Raw genomic sequence first — 16782 nt, 5'->3', positions numbered from 1 at the left:
CATGTTGGCCAGGCGGGTCTCGAACTCCTGACCTCAGGTGATCTGCCCGCCTCAGCCTCCCAAAGTGCTGGGATTACAGGCGTGAGCCACTGCACCTGGCCAATGCAGATACTCTTATTGTCATCCCTATTTTGTAAATGAGGAAGCTATAGTCAGCAAAGTAACCAAGTCACCCAAGGTCACGCAGCTAATATGTGGCAGAACTAGGATAATGAATGTAGGCAGGCTGATGCCAAAATACATGCTGTTAACCACTCTGCTGTGTGACTTCCTAATTGAGAATGAAAGTTCTTCCTTAGTTTAGACTTCACATTGAAAAAAATAAAAAAGAATAAATTAAAAATAATTTTTTAGCGGCTGGCAAGATGGCCGAATAGGAACAGACCCTGTCTGCAGCTCCCAGCGAGATGAGCGCAGAAGGCGCAGAAGGCGGGTGATTTCTGCATTTCCAGCTGAGTGTAAACAAAGCCAGTGGGAAATTCGAACTGGGCGGAGCCCACTGCAGCTTGGCAAAGCCGCTGTGGCCAGACTGCCTCTCTAGATTCTGCCTCTCTGGGCAGGGCATCTCTGAAAGAAAGGCAGCAGCCCCAGTCAGGGGCTTATAGATAAAACTCCCATCTCCCTGGGACGGAGCACCTGGGGAAAGGGGTGGCTGTGGGTGCAGCTTCGGCAGACTTGAATGTTCCTGCCTGCTGGCTCTGAAGAGAGCAGCAGAGTGCTCTAACTCTGCTAAGGGACAGACTGCTGCCTCAAGTGGATCCTTGACCCCTGTGCCTCCTGACTGGGAGATATCTCCCAGCACGGGTCGACAGACATCTCATACAGGAGAGCTGTGTCTGGCATCTGGCAGATGCCCCTCTGGGACGAAGCTTTCAGAGGAAGGAACAGGCAGCATTCTTTGCTGTTCTGCAGCTTCTGCTATTTGCTGGTGATACTCAGGCAAACAGGGTCTGGAGTGGACCTCCAGCAAACCCCAGCAGACCTGCAGCAGAGGGGCCTGACTCTTAGAAGGAAAACTAAAAACCGAAAAGAATAGCATCAACATGAACAAAAAGGACGTCCACACAGAAACCCCATCTGAAGGTCACCAACATCAAACACCAAAGGTAGATAAATCCATGAAGATGAAGAAAAACCGGTGCAAAAAGCCTGAAAATTTCAAAAACCAGAATGCCTCTTCTCCTCCAAAGGATTACAACTCCTCACCAGGAAGGGAGCAAAACTGGATGGAGAATGAGTTTGACGAATTGACAGAAGTAGGCTTCAGAAGGTGGATAATAACAAACTCCTCTGAACCAAAGGAGCATGTTCTAATCCAGTGCAAAGAAGCTAAGAACCTTTTAAAAAGGTTAGAGGAATTGCTAACTAGAATAACCAGTTTAGAGAAGAACACCTGATGGAGCCAAAAAACACAGCATGAGAACTTGGTGAAGCATATGCAAGTATCAATAGCCAAATCGATCAAGTAGAAGAAAGGCTATGAGATTGAAGATCAACTTAATGAAATAAAGCGTGAAGACAAGATTAGAGAAAAAAGGATGAAAAGAAACGAACAAAGCCTCCAAGAACTATAGGATTAAGTGAAAAGACCAAACCTGCATTTGATTGGTGTAGCCTGAAAGTGACAGGGAGAATGGAATCAAGTTGGAAAACACTCTTCAGGATATTATCAAGGAGAGCTTCCCCAACCTAGCAAGGCAGGCCAACATTCAAGTTCAGGAAATACAGAGAACACCACAAAGATACTCCTCAAGCAGAGCAACCCCAAGACACATAATCATCAGATTCACCAAGGTTGAAATGAAAAAGAAAATGTTAAGGGCAGGCAGAGAGAAAGGTTGGGTTACCCACAAAGGGAAGCCCATCAGACTAACAGTGGATCTCTCTGCAGAAACCCTATAAGCCAGAAGAGAGTGGGGTCAGTATTCAACATTCTTAAATAAAAGAATTTTCAACCCAGAATTTCATATCCAGCTAAACTCAGCTTCATAAACAAAGGAGACATAAAATCTTTTACAGACAAGCAAATGCTGAGAGATTTTGTCACCACCAGATCTGGCTTACAAGATCTCCTGAAGGAAGCACTAAACATGGAAATGAAAAATAGGTACCAGCCATTGCAAAAACATACCAAATTGTAAAGACCGTCAACACTGTGAAGAAACTGCATCAACACGCAAAATAACCAGCTAGCATCATAATGACAGGATCAAATTCAAATATAACAATATTAACCTTAAATGTAAATGAGCTAAATGACCCAATTAAAAGGCACAGACTGGCAAATTGGATGAAAAGTCAAGACTATTGTTGTGTTGTATTCAGGAGACCCATCTCACATGCAAAGACATACATAGGCTCGAAATAAAGGTATGGAGGAGGATTTACCAAGCAAATGGAAAGCAAACAAAGCAGGGGTTGCAATCCTAGTCTCTGATAAAACAGACTTTAAACCAACGAAGATCAAAGAAGACAAAGAAGGGCATTACATAATGGTTAAGGGATCAATGCAACAAGAAGAGCTAACCTAAATATATGTGCACCCAATACAGGGCACCTAGATTCATAAAGCAAGTCCTTAGAGACCTACAAAGAGACTTAGACTCCTACACAATAATAGTGGGAGACTTTAACACCCCACTGTCAATATTAGATCAATGAAACAGAAAATTAACAAGGATATTCAGGACTTGAACTCAGCACTGGACCAAGTGGACATAATAGACATCTACAGAACTCTCCACCCCAACTCAACAGAATATACATTCTTCTCAGCAAGACATCACACTTATTCTAAAATTGACCACATAATTGAAATAAAACACTCCCCAGCAAATGCAAAAGAATGGAAATGATAACATTCTCAGACTACAGTGCAATCAAATTAGAACTCAGGATTAAGAAACTCACTCAAAACCACCCAACTAAGTGGAAACTGCTCCTGAATGACTACTGGGTACATAATGAAACTAAGGCAGAATTAAGTTCTTTGAAACCAATGAGAACAAAGACACAACACACCAGAATCTCTGGGACACAGCTAAAGCAGTGTGTAAAGGGAAATTTATAGCACTACATGCCCACAGGAGAAAGCAGGAATGATCTAAAATCAACATCCTAACATCACAATTAAAAGAACTAGAGAAGCAAGAGCAAACAAATTCAAAAGCTAGCAGAAGATAAGAAGTAACTAAGATTAGAGCAGAACTGAAGGAGATAGAGACACGAAAAGCCCTTCAAAAAAATCAATGAATCCAGGAGCTGCTTTTTTGAAAAGATCAACAAAATTGATAGACTGCTAGCTAGACTAATAAGAAAAGAGAGAAGAATCAAATAGACAATAAAAAAATGATACAGGAGGTACCACCACTGATCCCACAGAAATACAAACTACCGTCAGAGGATACTATAAACACCTATCTGCAAATAAACTAGAAAATCTAGAAGAAATTGATAAATTCCTAGACACATATACCCTCCCAGGACTAAACCAGGAAGAAGTCAAATCCCTGAATAGACGAATGACAAGTTCTGAAATTGAGGCAGTAATTAATAGCCTAGCAACCAAAAAAAAAAAAAAAAAACCCAGGATTAGATGGGTTCACAGCCGAATTCTACCAGAGGTACAAAGAGGAACTGGTACCATTCCTTCTGAAACTATTCCATACAATAGAAAAAGGGAGAATCCTCCCTAACTCATTTTATGTATCCAGCATCATCCTGATGCCAAAACCTGGCAGGGAAACAACAACAAAACGTTTCAGGCCAATATTTCTGATGACCATCGATGTGAAAATCCTCAATAAAATACTGGCAAACCAAATCCAGCAGCACATCAAAAAGCTTACCCACCACAGTCAAGTCAGCTTTGTCCCTGGGATGAAGTCATATAGTTCAACATATGCAAATCAATAAACATAATCCATCACATAAACAGAACCAATGACAAAAACCACATGGTTATCTCAATAGATGCAGAAAAGGCCTTTGATAAAATTCAGCACCTCTTCATGCTAAAAACTCTCAATAAACTAGGTATTGATGGAATGTATCTCAAAATAATAAGAGCTATTTATGACAAACTGCATAGCCAATATCATACTGAATGGGCAAAACCTGGAAGCATTCCCTTTAAAAACTGGCACAAGAAAAGGATGCCCTCTCTCACTACTCCTATTCAACATAGTGTTGGAAGTTCTGGCTGGGGCAGTCAGGCAAGAGAAAGAAGTAAATGGTATTCGGATAGGAAGAGAGGAAGTCGAATTCTCTGTGTTTGCAGATGATGTGATTGTATATTTAGAAAACCCCACACTGTCTTAGCCCAAAATCTCCTTAAGCTGATAAGCAACTTCAGCAAAGTCTCAGGATACAAAATCAGTGTGCAGAAATCAAAAGCATTCCTATACACCAATAATAGACAAACAGCCAAATCATGAGTGAGCTCTCATTCACAATTGCTACAAAGATAATAAAATACCTAGGAATACAACTTACAAGGGATGGGAAGGACCTCTTCAAGAAGAACTACAAACCACTGCTCAAGGAAATAAGAGGACACAAATAAATGGAAAAACATTCCATGCTCATGGATCAGAAGAATCAATATTGTGAAAATGGCCATACTGCCCAAAGTATTTTGTAGATTCAGTGCTATCCCCATGAAGCTACCAGTGACTTTCTTCACAGAATTAGAAAAAACTTCTTTAAATTTCATATGGAACCAAAAAAGACCCCCTATAGCCAAGACAATCCTAAGCAAAAAGAACAAAGCTGGAGGCATCACGATACTGGACTTCAAACTATACTACAAGGCTACAGTAACCAAAACAGCATGGTACTGGTACCAAAACAGATACATTTATACCAGTGGAACAGAACAGAGGCCTCAGAAATAACACCACATATCTACAACCATCTGATCTTTGACAAACCTGACAAAAACAAGCAATGGGGAAAGGATTCCCTATTTCATAAATGGTGCTGGGAAAACTGGCTAGCCATATGCAGAAAACTAAAACTAGACCCTTTCCTTACACCTTATACAAAAATTAACTCAAGATGTATTAAAGACTTAAACATAGGCCGGGCGTGGTGGCTCAAGCCTGTAATCCCAGCACTTTGGGAGGCCGAGATAGGTGGATCACGAGGTCAGGAGATCGAGACCATCCTGGCGAACACAGTGAAACCCCATCTCTACTAAAAAAATACAAAAAACTAGCCGGGCGAGGTGGTGGGCGCCTGTAGTCCCAGCTACTTGGGAGGCTGAGGCAGGAAAATGGCGTAAACCTGGGAGGCGGAGCTTGCAGTGAGCTGAGATCCGGCCACTGCACTCCAGCCTGGGTGACAGAGTGAGATTCCATCTCAACAAAAAAAAAAAAAAAGAAAAAAAGGCTTAAACATAAAACGTAAAACCATAACAACCCTAGAAGAAAACCTGGGCAATACCATTTAGGACATAGGCATAGGCAGAGAGTTCATGACTAAAACACCAAAAGCAATGGCAACAAAAGCCAAAATTGACAAATGGATCTAATTAAACTAAAGAGCTTCTGTATAGCAAAAGAAAGTGTCATCAGAGTGAACAGGCAACCTACAGAATGGGAGAAAATTTTTGCAATCTACCCATCTGACGAAGGGCTAATATGCAGAATCTACAAGGAACTTAAGCAAATTTACAAGAAAAACAAAACTCCATCAAAAAATGGGCAAAGGATATGAACAGACACTTCTCAAAAGAAGACATTTATGCAGCCAACAAACATGAAAAAAAGCTCATCATCACTGGTCATTAGAGAAATGCAAATCAAAACCACAATGAGATACTATCTCATGCCAGTTTGAATGGCGATCATTAAAAAGTCAGGGAACAGCAGGTACTGGCGAAGTTGTGGAGAAATAGGAACGTTTTTACCCTGTTGGTGGGAGTGCAAATTAATTCAGCCATTGTGGAAGACAGTGTGGCGATTCTTGAAGGATCTAGAATCAGAAATACCATTTGACCAAGCAATCCCATTACTGGGTATATACCCAAAGCATTATAAATCACTGTACTCTAAAGACATATGCATACGTATGTTTATTGCAGCACTGTTCATAATAGAAAAGACTTGGAACCAACCCAAATGCCCACCAATGATAGACTAGATAAAGAAAATGTGGCACATACACACCATGGATACAGTGCAGCCATTAAAAAGGATGAGTTCATGTCCTTTGCAGGCATGTGGATGCAGGTGGAAACCATCATTCTCAGTAAACTAACACAAGAACAGAAAACCAGACACTGCATGTTCTCACTCATAAGTGGAAGTTGAGAACACATATGCCAGGGCCTATCAGGGAGTGGGGGCCTAGGGGAGGGATAGCATAAAAAGAAAAAATAATTTTTTAAAAAAGGAACCTTGTCTCACTTGCCTTTTCTGAGAACTGTACAACAACACAAGTTCCATTCTAATTGATGAGATTGCAGCAAGGTTGAGGATATTTATGTGGCCCGAGGTGGGGAAGCTGGCAGAGCAGGCATGGGAATTCCAGATATACTGATGTCTCTTTCCCCTAGAGATATTGTCCCCAAAGCTGGTGGAGGGAGGCTAGCAGCTCCAGCATGATTGATGAGGATTGTCAGGTGGACCTGTGGTCTCTTGCTATTTTTAATTCCTAGCCAGGCCTGATAGGTACTTTTGCAAAAGTCCCACTTTATTCGGTTTACCAAAGAGGAGGAAGAAAGTCTGATTTTGTCTGCTTTATCACACTGCTTCATTATCAACCTCAAGAAATTTTTTGACATTTTTTATTACATAAAGAACTCTGTGCATGTTCTTTCCCCATTGGATACAGAGAGTTTTTGGACATTTTTTGTTCTTAAGAGTCTAATGTGGGAGGAAGACATCCAGTAAAACTTAGAACATAAATTCTTCTATAATCTCTATATAAATATCAATTAATAGATGATCATTATGCAGTGGAGAAGACAGAGAAAACCTGGAGAAAATGGAATTCAAGCTGAGCCTTAGAAATGTCTTAAGTTAAATGGAGAAAAGAGTGAGGGCAAGGCTTCTTGAACAGATGATAAAATACTTTTGAATATATATGTATTAAGAATGTGTTGGCTGGGTGTGATGGCTCATGCCTGTAATCCCAGGGAGACTTAGGCGGGAGGATCTCGTGAGCCCAGGAGTTCAAGACTAGCCAGAGCAACATAGGGAGACCCTGTCTCTACAAAATGGAAAACAATTAGCCAATTGTGATGGCACATGCCTGTGTTCCCCCCAGCTATTTGGGAGGCTAGGGTGGGAGGATTGCTTGGGCCTGGGGGGTCGAGGCTGCAGTGAGCAGCTGTGATCATGCCAACCTGGGTGACAGAGCGAGACCCTTTTGTGTTGCATAGTTTATCTTTCATAGAGGGCTTCTTGGAGGTATCAAGTAGGAGATAAGTTTGGAGAAGTAGGAAGGGACAAAATTACAAAAGTACTCTGAATATTGAATGGGTTTAGACTTTAAGAGATCCTTGCTATTCAAATAAATCAGAAATTACAGCACAGCATGATTCAACATGTGGTCTCTGTACCAACCAAATAGGGATCTCCAAGCAGCTTTATAGAAATGTCAAATCTCAGCCTGTAAATAAGAATCTGCATTCACGCAACAGTCCCAGATGATTCTTACATTTCAATAAAAATTGAACAGTACTGCTCCAGTGAGGAGTCGTTTCATTCTGTTATTCTAAATCATTTTTATCACTAGGAATACATTTTTCAACAGAAACTATGTAAGAAATGGTAGGTAGGAGTTCAGTCCAGCCACTAGGGGTTTAAATGCTTCATAATTTGAAATATTCTGTGAAATCTAATGCTGAGGTTCCAGGTGGGGCAGTAACTATTGCAATGAAGAACAGTTGTGCCTTGTTTAGAGCCAAGAAAAAAGGGAAATAAATCTGCCAGCCTGTTTAAGTGCTGGTTTACACAGAGTATATCATAAGGTCAGTGACTGGGGAGATCCTGATTCTGTAATTCCTTAGGTAGGATTTTGGAGAACAGCAGCTGTGTTTTGAGGAAAGATCTAAGATGCTTATAACAAATTCTCTTTTAACACAATGGTAGCCTTGATTCAAGGAAATAAAAAATTATTTTCCTAAGTTACACAATCTCTAAGATATGTTGTCAAGTAAAACAGTGTGATGCAGAATAGTACGTGTAGTATGCTAAAGTGAAAAATCTCTAACATTTGTTATTTTGCATATGTGTATGTATAGCTGTAGTATGAATTCTTAGAAATGAAATTATTTGAACAGAAGCTATGTGCATTTGTCGTGTTTATAGATTTTATACAATTGTTCTCCATAAATATTGTATCAATTTACACTCCCACCGGTGATATATAAGGATACTATGTTATGTATCCATCTTACTGATCTTTGCCATGTGATAGTTAAAAGAGGGTTTCAGTGTTGTTTTAATTTGTGTCACTAAAGGTTGAGATTGAACATCATAAAATACATTTAAGAGCCATTTCTGTAAATGTTGACATTCTTTGCCAATTTTTCTATTAGGGTATTTTTTAAATCTTTTTTATTTCTAGGAATTATTTATATATTAGGGAAATTCACTCTTTGTGATATGAATTGCGAATCTTTTTGCTTGTATAGAGTAGCAACAGCAAATGTAGCTAGCTAACAGCTGTTTTGGACAACACAAGCCTGAAGGTAGACTACTTAATTTGCTGCTGATCCCATATTTCTGTAGAACCATGATTGCCAAAAGGATAGTGTAGAATGTCTTTGAAAAGCGTGTTCATACCATTTGGACAACACACAGAAAAAGTTTTATAAATTTTAAGAAGGTAAAGTTTGATGAAATCCTCTTAGCTGGTGGGAAATGGTGAAAAAAATCTCAGAATATTATCAGTTTTCAAAATGTATTGATGTGAGAAATCACAGAGCTGTTTTAAACTGAATGCCTCTGTATTATTTCCCATTCTTTGTACTAGGTTACCACCAAAGAACATGAGTTTGGTCTAGGGGCTCCAGTTTCTGAAGCTGAAAACTACCAGAATACTCTCCAGCTAGAACGAGAAGTGAGAAACCAAGACAGATTCATCTCAACACTGAAATTACAGGTTGCGTTTAGTTACAACATACTTTCCTGAGTTAATTTGGGGTGGGAGCCTATTTTGAAACAAGAAGATAGAGAATAAATAACTACCAATTCAGAGCTCATTTAAATGTTACGGGTCTAAAATCATTCAATTTTTATCTTAACCATTTTGATAAACATGAAGTCAGAGTCAATGAGTGCAAACTACATGTCAAGTGTTGTGCCAGTTACACAGTTTTTACTTAATCATCCCCAACTTGTGAAAAAGTGATGCCATTCCATTTACAGATGTGGAAACTGAAGTTCTAAGAGGTTGAATAATTATGGCACTTGAGTAACACGTGACAGAACTAGGATTTCTCCAAAATCCTATGTTAGCTGGGATTTGAACTCAATTCTCTGAACTCCAAGTTCAGTATTGTTCCTGTTCTCCTGATGCTTGACATGTAGTATAGCTATTAATAAAGGCTATTAAAAGAGATTTCTTTTTCCAGGAAGATAGAGTAGACTTAATTTTTCTTATTCCTCCTGCTAAGTACAGCTAAAAACTCTGAACACTATGTATAAAACACTTTAAGACTTTGACAGGTGGAGAGAAGAAGGAACATTGGCTAAGGCTCTCAAGGCACAAAAAACAACGTGTTAGTTCCTGGGTTTCTTTTTCTCCGTATGTCCCAGACAGGCTGCTAGAAAAACTGGCAACTGGAAATAACAATGGGCACAAAAGAAAGACCCAAGAAAAGCCATTCCTTCCTAGGCAAAGGACCAGGAAAGGAGCAGTCTATCAAGGCAGACAACTTTTAAGACACTATCCACTCCAAGCAAATACCACAGAAAAAACTGCAGCCCCATTCCTGCCAGCTCAGGCCAAGTAAAGAGCCTACACTTTCCACGCTTGCCAGACTGTAACAAGGAGCCCAGCTTGTGCCTCACCCCACTCTTTCTCTCCCCACTCCTCCCACACCAGGGTGATAGCAGAGAAGGCTAAGTGGGAAACTAGGACTTTCATCCTCACCAGGGGATAAGGGGGCCCTGAACCCCATGATGTCAGCAGAGACAACGTGAGGAGCCAAGGCATCTACTCCCACTTTATAGTAAGAGGCACTCTTTCTTGCCGTGGTATCAGAGGAGACCTGAACTTTCACCACCTATCAGCAGTAAAGGCCATCCACCCCTGGTGTCAGTGGGGGACACGTGGGGAACAGTAATGAGGCACCTCTGGGATTCCTTCCAGGCTGGTGTAATGGCAGAGGCTTAGTGGGGAGCCTGAACTCCCATTCTTGCCTAGCAGTATCTAGGAACACCACCTTTCCAGATATCGACATATGCCAGGTAGAGGAACTGGACTTCTACTTTGACCTAGCATAAATAAGGCAATGTCCCTCCTTTTTAGTTGGAGCAGTGTCACAGGAGGCCTACTAAAACATAAGATCCAGAGTCTTATAATGCTAGGTCTCAATTTAAAAAAAGACATTATAATCCAAAGAATCAGGAAGGTTTGAGAGAAGACAGGAGAAGCCAGCACTGAAATAGAACGGATGTTACAATTATCTGGCAAGGACTTTAAAGCAGTCATATAAATGCTTCAGCAAGCAATTATGAACATGCTGGAAATGAATGAGGAAAAGTTGTCTCAGGAAAAAAAGATATGAAGAAGAACCAAATGGAAATTTTGGAACTAAAAAATAAAGTAACTAGTCCACACAAAAGTCAGCATATGAATGTTTATAGCAGCTTTATGATAATTGCCAAAAACTTGGAAGCAACCAAGATGTCTTTCAATAGGTGAGTGGATGAGCAAACTGTTGTATGCCTATACAATAGAATAGTGTTCAGTGCATTTTAAAAATGAGTTGTGTAGCCATGAAAAGACATGGAGCGAACCTTGAAAGCCTGTTGCAAACCTGAAAAGGCTACGAAATGTATGATTCCAACTACATGGAGATGATAAAATTATAGAAACCATAAAAAGAGCAGTAGTTACCAGGAATTAGAGGGAGAAGGGATGAATAGGTGGAGCACAGGATTTTTAGGGCAGTGAAACTATTCTGTATGATATATTAATAGTGGATACATGTCATCCCATGTGTGTCAAAACTCACAGAATGAATAACACCAAGAGTGAACCCTAAGGTAAACTATTGACATTAGCTATTAATAGTGTAACAGTAGGCTGGGTGTGGTGGCTAACGCCTGTAATCTCAGCACTTTGGGAGGCTGAGGCAGACGGATCATGAGGTCAGGAGATCGAGACCATCCTGGCTAACACGGTGAAACCCTGTCTCTGCTAAAAATAGAAAAAAATTAGCCGGGCGTGGTGCCAGGCACCTGTAGTCCCAGCTATTCGGGAGGCTGAGGCAGGAGAATGGCGTGAACCCTGGAGGTGGAGCTTGCAGTGAGCTGAGATCATGCCACTGCACTCCAGCCTGGGTGACAGAGCAAGACTCTGTCTCAAAATGATAATAATAATAATAATATTAATGATGATGTAGCAGTATTATTTCATCAATTGTGAGAAATATACCACATTAATATAAAATGTAAATAATAGAGGAGACTATGTGTTGAGGGAGAGAGGGAGGAGTATGTAGGAACTCTTTGTACTTCCTAATCAATTTTTTGTAAACCTAAAACTACTCCAAAACCTTAGTCTATTAACTACATGAGAGAAAATATTTCCAAGTTACATATCTGAAAAGGGCTTAGTATCTAGAATATACAAACAAAGGACTCCTACAATTAACCTCTTTTCCCCCAAAAAAATCTAATTCAAAAATGGGCAAAGGACTTGAACAGATATTTCTGCAAAGAAGATATACAAATGTCAATAAATACATGAAAAAGATGATCAACATCAGCCATTAAAGAAATGCAAATCAAAACCATGAGATACCACTTCATACCCATTAGGATGGTTGTTATAATGGAAAATAACAAGTGTTGGTGAGGATGTGAAGAAATTGGAGCACTTGCATTGCTGTTGGGCATGTAAAATGGTGCCGCCATGGTGAAAAATCGTTTGATGGTTTCTCAAAATTTTAAAGACAGACTAACCATATGATCCAGCTATTCCACTCCTAGGCATATACCCTAAAGAGTTGAAAACATGGACTCCAGTAGATACTTACATACAAATGTTCATAGCAACATTATTCACGACAGCCAAGAGGTAGAAAAAACCCAAATGTCAACAAATGAATGGATAAACAAAATATGGTATGTGCTTACAATGGAATATTACTCAGCTTCAAAAAGGAATGACATTCTGATACATGCTGCAAAATGAATGAACCTCAAAAACATTATACTAAGTACAGTAAGCCAGACATAGGAAGACAAATAATGCCTGATTCCACCTCTACCTAGAATAGTCGAATTATGGAGATAGAATTGTTGTTTAATGGGTACAGAGTTTTTTGGGGGAGGGGAATAAAAAAGTTCTGGAAATAGATAGTGGTAATGGTTGCACAACGTTGTGAATATACTAATGCCACTGAATTATATACTTAAAAATTGTTGAAATGAAAATTACGTATATATATTTTGTGACAATAAAACAAGCTTTAAAAATAGAGTAACTGAAAATAAAAACTCAATGTTCTCAGTAGAATGGAGGAAAGGAATGAATCAGTGAAACTGAGACTAGAAAAATAATTACCTAATGTAAACATCAGAGAGAAAATAGATTGACAGAAATTTGAATAGAGCCTCAGAGACAGGTAAAACTATGCTCGACAAAAAAGTGAGAGAAGGTGGTGCTAAAAAAAAATTTGAAGAGATAATGGCTGAATTTCCCACAAATTTGGCACAAAGACATAAAACAGATGAAAGAAGGTGACTGAATACCTAACAGGAGTCACCCAAAGAAATCCGTGCCAAGACACTAAAAAAAATCCTGAAAGTAACCAGAGAGAAATCATGCATTATCTATGGAAGAACACCAGTTCAAGTCACAAGCAGATATTTTTCATCTGAAAGATTGGAGGTAAGAAGGAAGTGGCGCAACATATTTCAAGTACTAGAAATAAGCAAACCTGTCAACCCAGAATTTTATATCCAGAGAAAGTATCTTTGAAGGTTGAGGGAAAATAAAGACATTCTTGGTTAAAGGAAAATTAAGATAATTTGTTGCCAGCAGAGCTACACTAAAAGAATAGCTAAAAGAATTTCTCTAACCAGAAAGGAAGTGATAAAAAGTAATCTTGGAGCAGTAGGAAGAACAATATATAGAGCAAAAAATACAAGTGAATGAAATAGAATTTCTTTCTTTTTTTTTTCCTTTTTCTTTTCTTTCTTTTTTTTTTTTGAGACAGGGTCTTGCTCCATCATCCAGGCTGTAATGCAGTGGAATGATCTCTGCTTACTGCAGCCTTGGCCTCCTGGGCTCAAGCAATCCTCCCACCTCAGCCTTTCAAGTAGCTGGGACTGCAGGCGTGCACCACCGTGCCTGGCTGATTTTTGTGTGTATATATATATATATATATGTGTGTGTGTATATATATATGTATGTGTGTGTGTGTGTGTGTGTGTGTGTGTGTGTATATATATATATATTTTTTTTTTTTTTTGGTAGAGATGGGGTTTTGCCATGTTGCCAGAGCTGGTCTCGAACTCCCATTCTCAAGTGATGCACCTGCCTCAGTCTCCCAAAGTCTTGGGATTACAGATGTGAGCCACTACTCTGAGCCAATTTTTTTTAAGTTTACAAAATTATATTTAACTGTCGAATGTGGTTCTTAATGCATGTAGAGGAAATATTTAAGACAATTATTTTATTAATAGGGGAAGGTAAAGGGACCTAACAGGAGGTAAGGTTTCTGTACTTTCACTTGAACTGTTAAAATGTAGGCTATGATAAGTTCTGTATATATAATGTAATGCCTAGAACAACCAGTAGAAAAAGATCAAACAAGAGTTACACTCAGAAACACTATAAATAAATCAATGTAGAATTCTAAAAAATGTTGAGGTAATCCACAGGAAGGCAGCAAAAACAAAACTCTCCATTATTTCAACACTTACAACTACAATAATCAAGACTGTGATATTGGCGAGGGATAGATACATACATGAATGGTACAGAACAGAGAATCTAGAGTTAATCCTATACAAGTACAGCCGTATGATTTTTTGACAGAGATGCAGATGCAGTTCTGTGGAAGATAGTCTTTTCAACAAGTGGTGTCAGAGCATTTAGATATAGAGAAAACAGTTACCCTACACTTAAGTCTCACACTTTATAAAAAATTAACTAAATGGACCATAGATGTAAATGTAAAACATAAAACTATGAGACTTTTAGGAGGTAACAGGAGAAAATTTGCGGGAAGTTAGGCTTGGGTGGAAAGTTCTTAGATATGATACCAAAAGCATGATTCATAAAAGGTAAAATTGGTAATATGGACTTAATCAAAATTGAAGTTTTTAGCTGGGTGTGGTGGCTCATGGCGGTAATCCCTGCACTTTGGCAGGTGGATGGATCACTTGAGGCCAGGAGTTCAAAACCAGCCTGGCCAACATGGCAAAACCCCATCTCTACTAAGAATTACAAAAATTAGCTAGGCATGGTGGTACATGCCTGTAGTCCTCAGCTACTCGAGAGGCTGAGGTGGGAGGATCACTTGAACCCAGGAAGCAGGTTGCAGTGAGCTGAGATTGTACCGGTACACTCCAGCCTGAGTGAAAGTGAGATTCTGTCTCAAATATATATATGTATATATGAGTTTTTACTTTGCAGAAGACCCTGCTAAGATGATGAAAAGACTAGCTACAAACCACATATTTGCTAATGGACTCATATCTATTGTATCAAATGCAGAACTCTTAAAATTTAATAGTGAGAAGCAAACAATTCAGTTAGAAAATGAGCAAAAGACATGAAGAGATACTTAACGGAAGGATGTTTGGTATACTAGAAAAAGATATTCAATCTCTGTAAACATCAGGGGAATGCAAATTAAGGCCGTGATGAAATAACAATTCAGTTCTAAGAACAACTAAAATAAAAAATAGTGACAATACCAAATGCTGCCAAGGATGAGGAGAAACTGGATCACTCATCCATCCTGGTAAGAATCTGAAATGGTACAGCCACTCTGGAAAATAATTTGGCAGTTTTTGGTTAGAGTAAACGTACATTTACCATACAGCCCAGCAGTTGTACTCCTGGGCATTTATTCCAGAGAAATGAAAACTTATATCTACTCCAAACCTATATCCTACACAGTTGTTCATAGCAGCTTTGTTATATTCCCAAACTGGAAACAACCAGTTTTCCTTAATTGGTGAATGGTTAAACTGTGGTATTCCATACCATGGAATATTATTCAGCAATAAATAGGAATGAACCTATTTGATTCAAATAACAACTTGGATGGATCTAAAGGATGCTGTGCTGAGTGAAAAAAAGCAATCTCAAAATATCACATGCTGTGTGATTTTACTTATAAAACATCCTCAAAATGACAAAATTGTACACACTATTGGTTGGGAAGAATTGAGGGCAGGGAAGGAGAATATAAAGGGGCAGCAGCAGAACAGTCTTGTGGTAATGGAACAGTTCTGTATCTTCAGGTGGTAGTTACAGAGATCTGCACATGTGAAAAAAATGATATAGAACACCATGCACATGGTGTATCTGGGTATGATACTGTACTGTGTTGTTTATGACACAACTATTAGTGGAAACTGAGTAAAGGGCGTATGAGACTTCTCTGTGCTACATTTGCTTCCTGTAAATCTTATTTAAAAATAAAAATTTTTAACAAAACTACTTGAGTACCTATAATACTGGAAATTTTACTTGAGCTCTTATATAATGTCTAATGACAATTCTACAAATTGTAGGCCTTCTGTCCATTTAACAGAAGGGACTCAAGAGACTGTCATTAATTTTTTTTCTGAAGTCAGATGCATCTTCTAGGGTCAAGAAAATATGGTAAACACCCCAATTACATAACTGGTAAAGAACTAACAACAAGATTTAAACCTATCTCTGCCAAAGTGCAAAGACCATATCCTTTGTATTACTCTAGACTGCCTCTTCTAAAGTACTTTTGTCTTGGAATTGAGTGAAAGTAGAGTTTCATGAGAGAAGTGAGGGGAGTGTTCATTTATATTACTAATAATTTATTTGCTTAATAATTTGAGGATTATATGTGAGATATGTAATACATGATGCAGAAACAAGTGATATGTTGATATAGAAATGAGACATTCAGGCTTTTAAGTTGTTCAGAATTTAGTAGAAGGGACAGGGAAATAAATGATTTTAATGCATCTTAAAAAATATTGAGATAAACATATAAGAGGCTTTATGGGCGCACATACTGGAAAGGAGAAGCATTTAACAGCTCCTGGTGCAATGGGAAGTTAACAGACATTTTTAGTGTGCTCTTGTTGCTGAGAAATATGGCGTAGGAAAAGCCACGAACAAAGATGAAAAACATAACTTGAAGTTTATCTGTTTGTTTCACATCCTATAGCTTGTTTGTTTTAAAAGAAAGTAGCTGAAATAATAAGGGTAGGGTAAAATAAGGAAACAATGAAAGCCTGGGGTGACAGTAGCAAATAATTGTACATAGTTTCTGTGCATGTTGCCAGAGGTGGGCTTTAGATTTGGCTTTAAAATTTCTAGAGACAAAGGCAAATAGAAATATTAGTTAAATAATTAATGATTGTTAGGGTAAGA

At 38.8% G+C, this 16782-nt stretch overlaps 1 non-coding gene across 29 annotated transcripts in view; it reads left to right on the top strand.

Annotated features, from left to right (window-relative positions):
• The window catches only part of TSGA10 (testis-specific gene 10 protein), a 150494-nt gene that overhangs the window by 5715 nt on the left and 127997 nt on the right, over positions 1 to 16782 (top strand). For all 29 annotated transcript variants that reach the window (XR_006691542.3, XR_012421921.1, XR_012421927.1 and 26 more), the window contains exon 2: positions 8986 to 9114. This is a non-coding gene — a transcript (testis-specific gene 10 protein). The remainder of the gene's footprint in view (positions 1 to 8985; positions 9115 to 16782) is intronic.

The sequence above is a fragment of the Macaca fascicularis genome, chromosome 13 (genome assembly GCF_037993035.2).
Source record: "Macaca fascicularis isolate 582-1 chromosome 13, T2T-MFA8v1.1".
In the NCBI taxonomy this organism is placed as follows: Eukaryota; Metazoa; Chordata; class Mammalia; order Primates; family Cercopithecidae; genus Macaca; species Macaca fascicularis.
This window is presented reverse-complemented; position numbering and strand designations above follow the sequence as displayed.